The sequence below is a fragment of the Sebastes fasciatus genome, chromosome 17 (genome assembly GCF_043250625.1).
Source record: "Sebastes fasciatus isolate fSebFas1 chromosome 17, fSebFas1.pri, whole genome shotgun sequence".
Classification (NCBI taxonomy): Eukaryota; Metazoa; Chordata; class Actinopteri; order Perciformes; family Sebastidae; genus Sebastes; species Sebastes fasciatus.
In genome coordinates, this window is record NC_133811.1 from 7,335,471 (window position 1) to 7,346,936 (window position 11,466).

An 11,466-nucleotide genomic window follows, 5' to 3' on the forward strand; every position below is an offset into this window, starting at 1 on the left:
GTAACCACAGACTGGAGGTGATACAGCAGCAGGACCTCGCCAAGATCAGGAGGTTCCTCTGAGATGAATGACTGTGCAGAAGGCGGCTCATCGGGGAAGCAAAGAGGCCAGCAGCAATATTAACAACCGCAGTACGCAGCCTACTGTGAGCTGGAGTCTTCCCGCTCTGTGGATATAAAAGCTCATTTGCATGTTTGCAGGGCTTCTGGGCTGTGCGGTCAGGTGGCAAGACAGACACCACTTTCACCCTAAAAATAAAATACAGTTCATCTTAATTATGCAAGAAGGTGCACTCTGTGTTTTGAAATGAAGGGGAAAATCGTCTTATAGGGTCGGACAAGTTTGGACTTCTTGGTCGTAATTGTGAAAGATTTGATATGGAGCCAATATTGCGATTCAAATCGTGATTATTTTCTATATTGTACAATATTATTCCACTACTATTATTCATTAAACCCCATGTCTATATTTGTAGTTTACATAGTATTAAATAAGATATATTTTGTAGCAAGCAAAATGACAAATCATCTTTGTCTTCTCAATATAAAAAAAACAATGCTTAAGGGATTTAAGCAGTTAGTCAAAGAAAAGTCCACTTCTAAGTAAACTTGACTAGTTTTCTATAAAAAAAAACATTGACAACTAGCCTTTATGTGTTAATATATTACATTAGTGATATATAATTATTCAATCATATTTAAATATAGCAGTAACATTCAAAAGCAGTGTTATATATTTATTGATAACGGCTTCATAGTTAGCCAGTTGTGTTAATAATGACTACTGATAAGTTGCTTCACACAGTGTTAAAAGGTAATGAGATTAAAATGAAATGATGTCCTTAAAGCAAAATTCCCGCATTTTGGGAAATATACTTATTCGCTTCTTTGCCGAGAGTCAGATGAGAAAAAATCGATACATTTGAAGCTATACAGCCAGCTGCCAGCTAGCTTAGCTTAGCATAAAGACTGGAAACTGAGTGAAACAGCTAGCTTGGCTCTGTCCAAAGGTAACAGAATCTGCCTCCCAGCACCTCTAAAGCTCACTAATGAACATGTTAATTAAAAAGGACACATGGTGGTTTTATGGGAGGTTATGTTGCCAGACTCTTTCTTTTACAGACAACAGCCAAGAGACATTTTTGTTGGTTTGCCAACTCACATAATTAATCAGAATCAGAATCAGATTTATTGGCCAGGTATGAGTACACATACCAGGAATCTGACTCTGGATATTTTTGCTCTCTCTTTTACTCTCAGGCTCAGAAATAGAAATGCAGCTAAAAAACAAGGACAACAAAGCTGAACAAAAGTAAAGAAAGAAGATATATGAAGTATATATATATAAACAATGCAACACGGAACAACAACATACAATATCTATAAGTCAGGCGGTTTCTGTAAATTGTTAACAATAATACAGTAGTGCAATGGTGCAGTAGCAGTACCTACAGTACTGATTTACTACAGCTGAAGTGACAGTTGCCATTATCGACGCTGAAATCAACAGTCACTGTTTAAAGGAACAGTATGTAGTATTTAGGGGGATCTATTGGCAGAAATGGAATATAATATTAATAAGTATGTTTTCCTTAGCTTAAAATGAGCCGTTTATATCTATATAGGGAGCGGATACTCTCTTCACGGAGTCCGCCATGTTGCTCCACAATGTTTCTACAGTAGCCCAGAACGGACAAACCAAACACTGTTAACTTTTCCTGCTTGGGCCGGAGTCCATAACGTTATTCACTCCCGTCGCCGCCGCCGCTCTCTCTCTCTTGCTTCACCACTCACTTCCCACATACACACACACTCTATGCACTCTAGAGGGCCATTAATTTTTTCGCGTCGGCGACTGTAGCAATCCTATACACGCTTGACACATGGGAGAAGTTGTAATCTACAACCTCACTGCTAGATATCACCAGATCCTACACACTGTTCCTTTAAAAGTTTCATTTGCTGCAGGTTGTTGGGACACTATAGCTTGTTAATTACGTAAATCCAGATTAAAATAGCTGCTTTTCAAATATTGCACTCTTTCAAATCCAGATGTTGATATAAATACAATTTATTTTTCAGCCCTAAAGGGCTTGTATTCTTCCATGAAGCTACAGTATGAATAATGAAGAAATGTTAAAACAAGGACACACAATGCCATATACACCAATCACCCTGCACAGTTCAGCAGTGTTGCCAGGAGGAGCTGACCCTGGTTCAGTGTGTCATGTGGACATTTCAATGCCCCCGTATTTGTTTGGGACATAAGGACACAGTCATGGAAAAGTGGCTGAATAAATGGATGGCCAAATAAATGAATTATTATATGCAGAGCTAGATATTCGATAAAAGTAGTGGCATTCTTTGAGTGTGCTGGTGCGGTATCATGCTTCAAGGCTGGACGGGGGCTTTGGTCAGCGTAGAGGAAAAGATAAATTGCTCCAAATACCAAGATATTTTTTGTGGAAAAATCCACTGCCCTCTGGAACAAAAACACAACGCTCAAGTCAAAGAAGAATTCCATCTTTCAACTTGACAGCAACCCAAAGCGCACGGCCAAATCAACCACCAGCTGAGACAAAAGGAAGATCTTTACCCTGGACTTTTACTTTGGTACAAACTCTGTGGATTGATCCAAAGAGAAGTGTGACTGAGCATATAGAAACCACTTTCTGTCTGAAGAGAGGAATGGCTAGAAACTTTTTACAAAAAGGTCACGGTTGTTATCGAAAAGTGCTTTCGTTTTCCATTTTTAATACATTGTCAGAAATTAGCCGCATGTCATTTTTACCTTTAGCTCATTATTTCGGCATATCCGAATGAAAATGGAAAAAAAATCAAGTTTGATTTAATAGGTTTTCATTCCAGCCTTCAAGGCAATAAAAAGTTGAGAATTAGACGGAGCCTGTAGACTTCTGATATCCATGGTGTATCCACACTGAGGCCAGCCAGATGTACTTCCAATGCTGATTACAGAATTACTGAAGACAGTAATTATTCATAACCATTATAGAAGCCAACTAGCACGTGTGCGGTGCTCTGATGAAGACACGTTCTGATGTCTTTCAAGGTCTTTTTAGCAGCGACTGCACGGAAACATTGTTCAGTTAATTAAAATGTATACAGTAAGTAGTTCAGAGCAATGATTAATTCTCAGTATTATAAGGAATAATCAATGTGAATGTATTTAAGATACATGTAGAGGTAGAGCTTCACAGAACAGTTCAACACTTTGGAAATGTGTTTATTTCTGACAGTGAAATGAGAAAATCAGTATCAGTCTCATTTCCGTGCATAAAAAGCAGCTATAATCAATATTTTTTAGGGCTGTCATCGACCAAAGAAATTCTTAGTCGACTAACACTAAGATTTTGTCAAATAATCGATTAGTTGATTTAATCAACACATCTGTAAAACTGAGTTTCTCAACAAAGAATCACACAGAAGCACTTTAAATCTTGTGTTTACCAGAGATGTGCTCATACGTTTCTAAGTCATTAGAGCATGACATAGCATAAAAAATCACTGACCTTAGTCGACTAAGACCAAAATGACCGATTAGTCGACTAATGGACTAAGAGGGGGCAGTCCTACTATTTTTATTTTTATATTAACAACGGATCACATGATTACAGTTCACTTCAGCTCCACAGAGCATTTTAGCATCTTTCAGCTCACTGTTTTGGTTTTACGGCTCGCAGATTCACTGTTTTGGTTCACTCTCATCAGATAAGAAGTTAAGAGAATACATCTAGCAACACGTATAAAGTTAATTAACTCAATGTCTTCTGTTTGTTTAATCTGTGCACACAGAAACATGAAAAACAACAATTTGTGATTTTAGGAGGAGTAATGTTTTGGAGTTATTTAAGTACATCTGCTCAGAACTGTTGTGCAACATCTCCAGCTGTAGTGCGTGTTGCTTGGTACAATCAGTAAGCAAAGATTTTGTTTTTGGTCATAGTACAAACACAACGTATCCTCATACAATGGTTTGTATGATGTCTTACGAAATCTTCCGTGTTTTCCTACAAATGTCCAGCTACACAAGCGATCAGTGTGCCTGCGCAAGCCCCTGTGGTGAAACAAAACTACTTGGTGAGGTTTAGGAAAAGATCGTGGTTTAGGTTAAAATAACTACGGAAGTGGCGTTAATTAAGTATGGAATTTACGTGAGAAATAAGTCAACATTGACCTCTGGTTTCACATAGGAAACGAACACCGCTTTCCTCTGTAACCCATCCACCCTGACACGGACTTAATTCCTCTTTATACTACGTCGCCTGTCGTGGCTCACGATTACGTGGATTACATACAAATTGATTATGTGGGATTTACTGTTTACGTATTATAGTGCATTACGTTTTGTAGGTATAGCTACCTAACCTACCAAACCTGGCTTGCTGTGACTTCAAGACTTCAGAAAGCTGTGCCCAGTTACTACCCATCTGTTGTTCACCAAAAAATACTTCCAACCCAGCTCTTTCTAAAACCACAAGTTGTCACTTTTATTTTATTGTTCATGTGCGAGTTACAAAGAAACAAGATACAACGCAGCAATTTAATAGTCAATTTTAAAGGCGTTGGTATTTCTTTCCTGTTTATCCCCTGCTTCCAATCTTTACACTAAAATAAGCTAAGCTAAGCTACCTGAAGCTAAGCTAAGCTAAACAAGGTCTGGCTCCAGCTTCGTACTTGCACAATTGATATTGATCTTCTCATCTCACTCAAAAAAACAAATAAGTAGTTCAGAAAATGTGATGAATGAAATTATTCCTTGAACTGGTAAATGGATTTAGATGTCTGGATTTGGATTTTTTAATTTCCTCCCCAAAACTACAGATAAAAAACCGGCACAGTTGAAAGCAACGTTTACCTCACTCGTAAAAAAAAAGAGAGAAAAAAAAACAGTTTTTATTTGACAAGCAATAACGGCCTCTTTCTCACTCCCCTCCTGCTTGTATGAAAATAAGCAGCTCATTATGTGGCTGAATCTCAAATTCGGCTTGTCTCAGGTATTCTAAGAGCCCCGGCAGTTAAGCAAAAGTGGAGTATTTACATTTCTCCCGCTCATTATTCCTGGAATGACCTCCAGAGCAGCATTAAGCTACACTCTGTAACTCCGTGGGTCCAGTCAAGGAGAAGTCCTCTTCACAGAGCGCAGCTCCTGTTTTCCATAGTATGTTTAATTAATGAACTGTTATTAACGATGGTAGCGGCGGAGCATTAGGGAAAGTAATGATTCTACTGTCAGTAATTACAGCAGTGATAGGACTGTTTATTATGATTAGTCTGTATGAGGTAGTCATTTCTGTTGTTCTGCGTGGCCTGTCTATTATTCTATATTTTTCTTAATTGTCAGGTTATTACTTATTGTTGCTGCTGCTGACTGAACATGGGCCGTATATGCTGATAATGAGTCATGTTCTCTTGGGTCTATCTATACTGTATATACTGTATATGTAGGTTGAAATCAGACAACGCACGCTGCCAAAGCTCTGGGCCTGAACACAACAGTTCCTGGAAAAAATAAACGGCAACAACAACAAATCACACAGATCCAGATCATCCTCGGCTCTGTTGTACAACATAGTGCCTAAGGCTGCCAAGACAACACAGATACAAAGCCTTTTAAAGCACTTCTATCGGCTCTACGCATCAAGATATAGTGCATTGTTTAAATCCGCTTTACATTTCCAATTCCCATTGTGATCGGAGAACAAAGGGACGACACATTTGGGAATTAGCGTGAACTTTAGATGCTGGAGCGGCAAGACAAAACAACCCCATTGACTTTGTGGTGGGAAAAGACAAAAGGTCTTTTGTCCTCCAGAGCACAGCGATGCATGGCACATTTTATAATAACTTTGTTTGTGCCATGCACGGAGCGCACACCTGTCTGGCCTTTTTAAAAAAAGAACAGGACGTTATGATTCCCGCGGTCTTGGACGAGTTATTCCAGATTTATGAGGGTCATGGGTGAATTTTCTCCTGTCACGGAGAGACACAACACGACCCTCAATCATGTACGAGTAGAAGAATCTCACACTATTCAGGTTGAGTTTCAGCTGCACTCTCTTTTGATTGAATCACTGCCTTTTCTGCAGCTCGGTGTTACAATCGCACTGGATAAAAGACTTAAAGTGGATTCTGTTTTAGAGAGAAAATCTTTCGTGGCTTGAATCGATTTTAACATTCACGTCTCTCCGTGAATGGCAAAATAGGCTCGACATGATTGTGCCATCATCCTTAATTTACCTTGTATAGACAGGTGCTGAAACAAACACTAAAAGCTTTTCTGATACTGGCCTTAACTTGTTTTTTTTTTCCACAAAACACAGGTAAACCGAGGCTGTGTTGATGTGCTGCCACCTCACATCCTCTGCGGGATTAGAAATCTGAAACAAAGACGTGTGATGTATGATGACGCGTGTATCAAAAGATTACACTAATTTCTCTGAAGACAAGACTTGGCTACTGAGCGTGAAATAACCTTTAAAGCCCCCCTCCAGCCAGTTTGACTTCCTGTTTTCCGTTAGTTAATAGTCAGACGTAATTCATTACCATGGAGACCAGATTGCTTCTCTTTTCAACCCAGTTTAGATGAAACCAGTTTAGATGAATTTACTGTTTATCAGACCACAAATGAGACAAGAATTATCTCAACACACCGACTCTCTCTCACTCACTCTCTTCTTTACGTCTCCTTCTAGCGAGGCGGCCATCTGGCTGCTGCTGCACCGAGGAGCTGCGCCGCCGCACGCCGGCCACAGCGCACCGGAGGACGGATAGACATGTTGCTAAAGTCTGCCGTTTGAAATGCAGTTTCAGGACGTTTTGGAGGTGCACCGTGCACCAGCACCGGCCGCTCTCGCCTTGTGTGCACTGTGATTCGTTTATTTGTTTATTACTCTAACACGACTTTTCTGTTGTTTTCTTTTCAGCTGTAAGTTGTGCGCTCCCCGTCGTCCGGACCTGTTAGGGTCTGGCAAACCTCCAAAACGGCATCAGCTGCTTTCTGTTAATTTATCTCCAGGAGGAGGAGACGTAAAGAAGGAGTAAAGAAGAGAGCGAGTGAGAAAGACAGCTATTGTGAAAATAAACACACTAAACTAAGGTGGAGGAAATGAAAACCCTCAGTTAGCTAATGCAACAAGTTGAGCTAGTTAACTACACCCTACTAGCTAATTAGAAAGACAAACTGACAGACAGATAAACAGATTTATTGGTTTGCTGCTCAGATGCAGACGGGCATGAGTGTGCCTGCACAAGCTTGGAGGATGACGTATGAGCTGCAGCTTCTAGTATAGTCATACGTCATCTTCCCATTTTACCAACAACCTTCTTTTTTTTTTACTTTGAGCACGAAATTAAGGTATTGGTCAAAAATATTTTGGCAAACTTGGCTAAGGAAATGACTCTTATGAATATGAAATATCATAGAAATGGCAGAACACACTGGATGGGGGGCTTTAACTGCTGTTTTGCAGCTCCACCATTTCAGCTAAGTTGGCCGGCAACCTTTCAGTCTTTCTTCTTCTCTTTTCCTCCTCGCTCTCTCCCTCTCCGCTGTCAGTCTTCTTTTAAGAGGCCGTGCTCACATAATGCCGAGGCCGACGGTTTTGCTGCGAGCACCTGGCGAGTTAAAGGCTAGGCCAGGTGGTACACAGCTTTGACTGCCAATTAGAGCGGTGACCATGTGAGAGCCGCTTGAGATAACTTCTAATTAACAATGGACCTCCGAGGCATAACAATTAGCCTTTCCTTCAAATAAACCCACATGTCAAACCTACAGACAAAATCTCTTTCTTTTTTTTTTACCTTTTCAGTTGGCAAACTGCTGAGGACAAGCAAAGCAACTAAAGACACATGCAAGAAGAACACTAATCCTGAGAGGAAGCCTTTTAGAGTGGGAGTATAGCATACATATTGTATAGGTGAGTGAGTCTCTATATAGAATGAAGACGTTTCTCCTGACAAGGTCGTAGATGCTGCCGGCCTGTCAACATGAGTATAAGGAATATAAAAGATTCAGAAGGCGCTTTACGTCCATGATGACCGAGTGAGTGATGCACACTCTCTCCGCCTAACTGATTGGACCAGAAAACGATCAGGACAGCGAGTGTTGCTCAGTCAACAAAATGATGAAAGTCAAGGACGGCGCACGTGTCCGTCAAAATGGAGACAAAACGAGGAAAAACTCCCGAGGATGTTGCGATATGGAGATGTATGGTTATGTAGCTGAGCTGGCCATCAGAAGGAAGGAACATCTGCTGCACACTACAGTATGGTTTTACATAATGCATCCGGCACCAGCTGTGGATTCCCTTCCTCCGCTCCTCCAAAGGCACCTGCCAATAAGCCGTTATCAAGCAAGCAGTCGCAGATAAAAGCCACGCAGTAATTTGACGAGCCTAATTGCGAGAGTGATGTGTAGTCTCGGTGATTGCGCTGGGGAAAGACAGCAATCACAGGACGGCTGTCTTTGTTGCGGAGGCGGTCGTGTTTAAATAGTCATTTTGCAATCATCCTCCGATAACCTCGCAGCCCAAGATACAGTGAGATGTTTTGTAGATGTTCGTACACGAAGTAAAAGCCATGCATTCTCCATGTGTGCCCAGAGTATATATAAGAAGTCTGCTCATGCTTGAGTGAAAAAAAAAAAGAATGGTGCTGAGGTGTTTCTTGGAAAATAGCCAGGACTGTTAAGTGGAAACAGAGGGCAAATCAAAAAGCCAGGGAGAAGTCCAAGGGGAATACTGTGAAGGAGTAAGACAGCCTGTGACGGAGCCGAGAGGCCTGAACAAAAAAAGACACTAACTATTAGTGAAATCTACTTGTACATGCTGCAGACACATGCAGACCACCACCCGGGGGACTGGAAACATTTCTCCGGCTACTACTGCGGTCTTTGGTCCCCAGACCTCGTCGTAAAAGCCGTGTACTTAAAGGGTCTGATTGGGTCTGCGGCGAGCCACGGGGATTCCTCTGTCTGGAGCTGAAATGCCAGAGCTGAATAACTGATTACAGTTAAAGCCTGCGCTGACAGACCTGACGCCACGCACAGCAAACTATACAGACGAGGGGAAATACCTCGCAGGGAGAAAAAAAAACGAGAAGTTGGATCGTTAGAGAAACTTGCACAAACTTTAAAAAGGCGCGTTGGGCGCCCTCGTGGAACGCTATACGTTCCCGTTCGCCGTGGCGTGCTTTCAAGTGGAAACAGCAGCACGACTGCGAGTGCAGTTTCATCAGACTTTTTGCTTGCAGCGTGTCCTTCATCTGGCTGGCAGCTGGTGAGAGTTGCCATGATTCATGGTGACTCATTGCTTCTTCCATGCATGCTCTATTGTTAAAAAGAGCCCACAGAGGACCTCCTTCCTTTCAGAGGAATCACACAGATCTCTTAAATTACAATATACACACAGATGAGAGAGCATGCACTGAAGACTGAAGTGCACATTATCAGGATGATGCACATTTCTCTCAAAATAGCTCCTCTCTCTTTTATGGAGTCACCAAATGGCAATTGCTTATGGCAACTACAATTTCCAGATGTAATTGGGTTCCTTGATAATGGGAGCCACCGGAGCACCACATCTCCCTCCTTCCTCTCTAAATGCTGCAGCGCGGTCCCCCCCAAGGTCACGCCATCCAATCTGACTGGAGATGTGATGAGCTAATGTATTCCACTTGCTTATTATTTATAATGGCTAGGCGAGCTTTCAGTGGGAAAATTAACCAGCGCGTCGCAGACACCTTCATTAGCAAAATGAGGTGACATCTCATGCAAAAATACACAACAGAGGGGGGATCATTTCCAAAACCCATAACCCATAAACCTAGAGTTTACACACACTGGGAAATTAACAGCGACAATGAAACACAGAGTGATTAATGTTTACAGCAAATTAAAGGGTTTCTGTGACAGGAAAGTGTTGTTTTACTTAATGAGGATGCTTCCAGGAGGACACCATAACACACCTCTACTAAATGTGTGCAGCACACAGATATCTCTCCTCTGCACATCCGCTGTATGTTCAACAGTTGCTCACAGTGCATGGTATATATACAGTCTTTTTGAAGTCAGAAAGCTGAGCAGTGCATGAGTTAGCCAGCAGCACGGAATCTATAAAGCCCAGAAATCAAAACCAGACCTCAAAAAGAAGTTCTCAACTATGACACTATATGGACTGATGGAAAACATTGAAAAGAATGAAGAGAGATATGCACAAGCATGCTCATGTATGGAGACTTGAAAAAAGATAACTGTTCTCATAAATCTGCAGCTGTGATTTAAAAAAAATAAAAATCGAATGAGGCAAAAGTACCAAGCAATAATAGATTTGAACAGGTCAAAGATAAGCACAGTTCATAATATATTTGTGTAGGTATATAGAGCCTATATTGAATACCCTTTTCCTACCTTTTAGTAAGAGATGTTGTGAATGAGGAAATAGAGTGATTTAATATGATATTTGTGCTTTATTCTAAGACAATAAAAGCATGCTGTTGCTTTCGAATATTTGTGCAGATTTTTTTTGCAGGAGAAAGTTACAGTGCAACACCTGGTCAGCAGCACTTTAACACTTTACGCATGTATGTTGCGCTACTCTGTTTAAAGCAGTGGGATTATAATTATAATATAGCAGGTTAAAAGCATGCGTTGTGTTGGCGTACTCACTTAAAGTGAAGCTGCGAGTGAGGAGAAGTCCCGTTATATCTCCGTGCGTCGTTGTGGCGGCGGCGGCTCCGCGGAGAAGGAGAAAAGAAGCGAGAACCAGTCGCAGCTTGACGGGTCCAATTTAAGGGGGGAAACAAGCTCCAAACTGGCAACCTCACATCTTTTTTTTTTTTTAATAAGAAAACCCCAGGAGGAGGTTTTTACGACCTTCCTGGAACACGCACATCCATCCGCGCGTTATTGTGCGAAGGAGTCGGATGGGAACAGTTTCTCCTCTCCTAGATACTGTACCGTTACTCGCTGCTCCGAGGCAATGGGAGGCAATGAGAGGCATGCATGTTAATTCCTGAGCGCTGACCATCATGAGGACCATGAGGAGCAACACACTGCTATACGCCCCTCAGCATCCTCACTCACTCACTCTCACATGCTCATATCAGGGGGCTTTTTTTTTTTTTGTGGCATGCATTTGCCCTGCTGTTATAGCCTCCAGCTTATTGCTGCAGGAATGAACAATGGGCTCATCTATATATACTAACAAATAATTCATCTCCATTTATGGGCCATGTTAATATCCAACATCTGCTTCTTTTACAGTAATTACAATCTTATATTATTAAACAGAAATAAGTGACTATTACTAATTGATAAAAATATGCCTGCAGGATAAAAGTAAGTTGCACAATGTTTGATAGAGATGTTCCGATACCATTTTTTTCCTTTCCAATACCGATTCCAAATACCTGAACTTGCAGTATCGGCCAATACCAAGTACGATACCAG

At 41.2% G+C, this 11,466-nt stretch overlaps 1 protein-coding gene across 1 annotated transcript in view; it reads right to left on the minus strand.

Annotated features, from left to right (window-relative positions):
- LOC141753949 (CMP-N-acetylneuraminate-beta-galactosamide-alpha-2,3-sialyltransferase 1-like) overlaps window positions 1-11,024 on the minus strand; it is a 79,065-nt gene extending 68,041 nt beyond the window's left edge. The window contains exon 1 of the mRNA XM_074612647.1: window positions 10,684-11,024. The gene's annotated coding sequence lies outside the window, so the exon portion shown is untranslated. The remainder of the gene's footprint in view (window positions 1-10,683) is intronic.
- Between the last annotated feature and the right edge of the window lie 442 nt (window positions 11,025-11,466).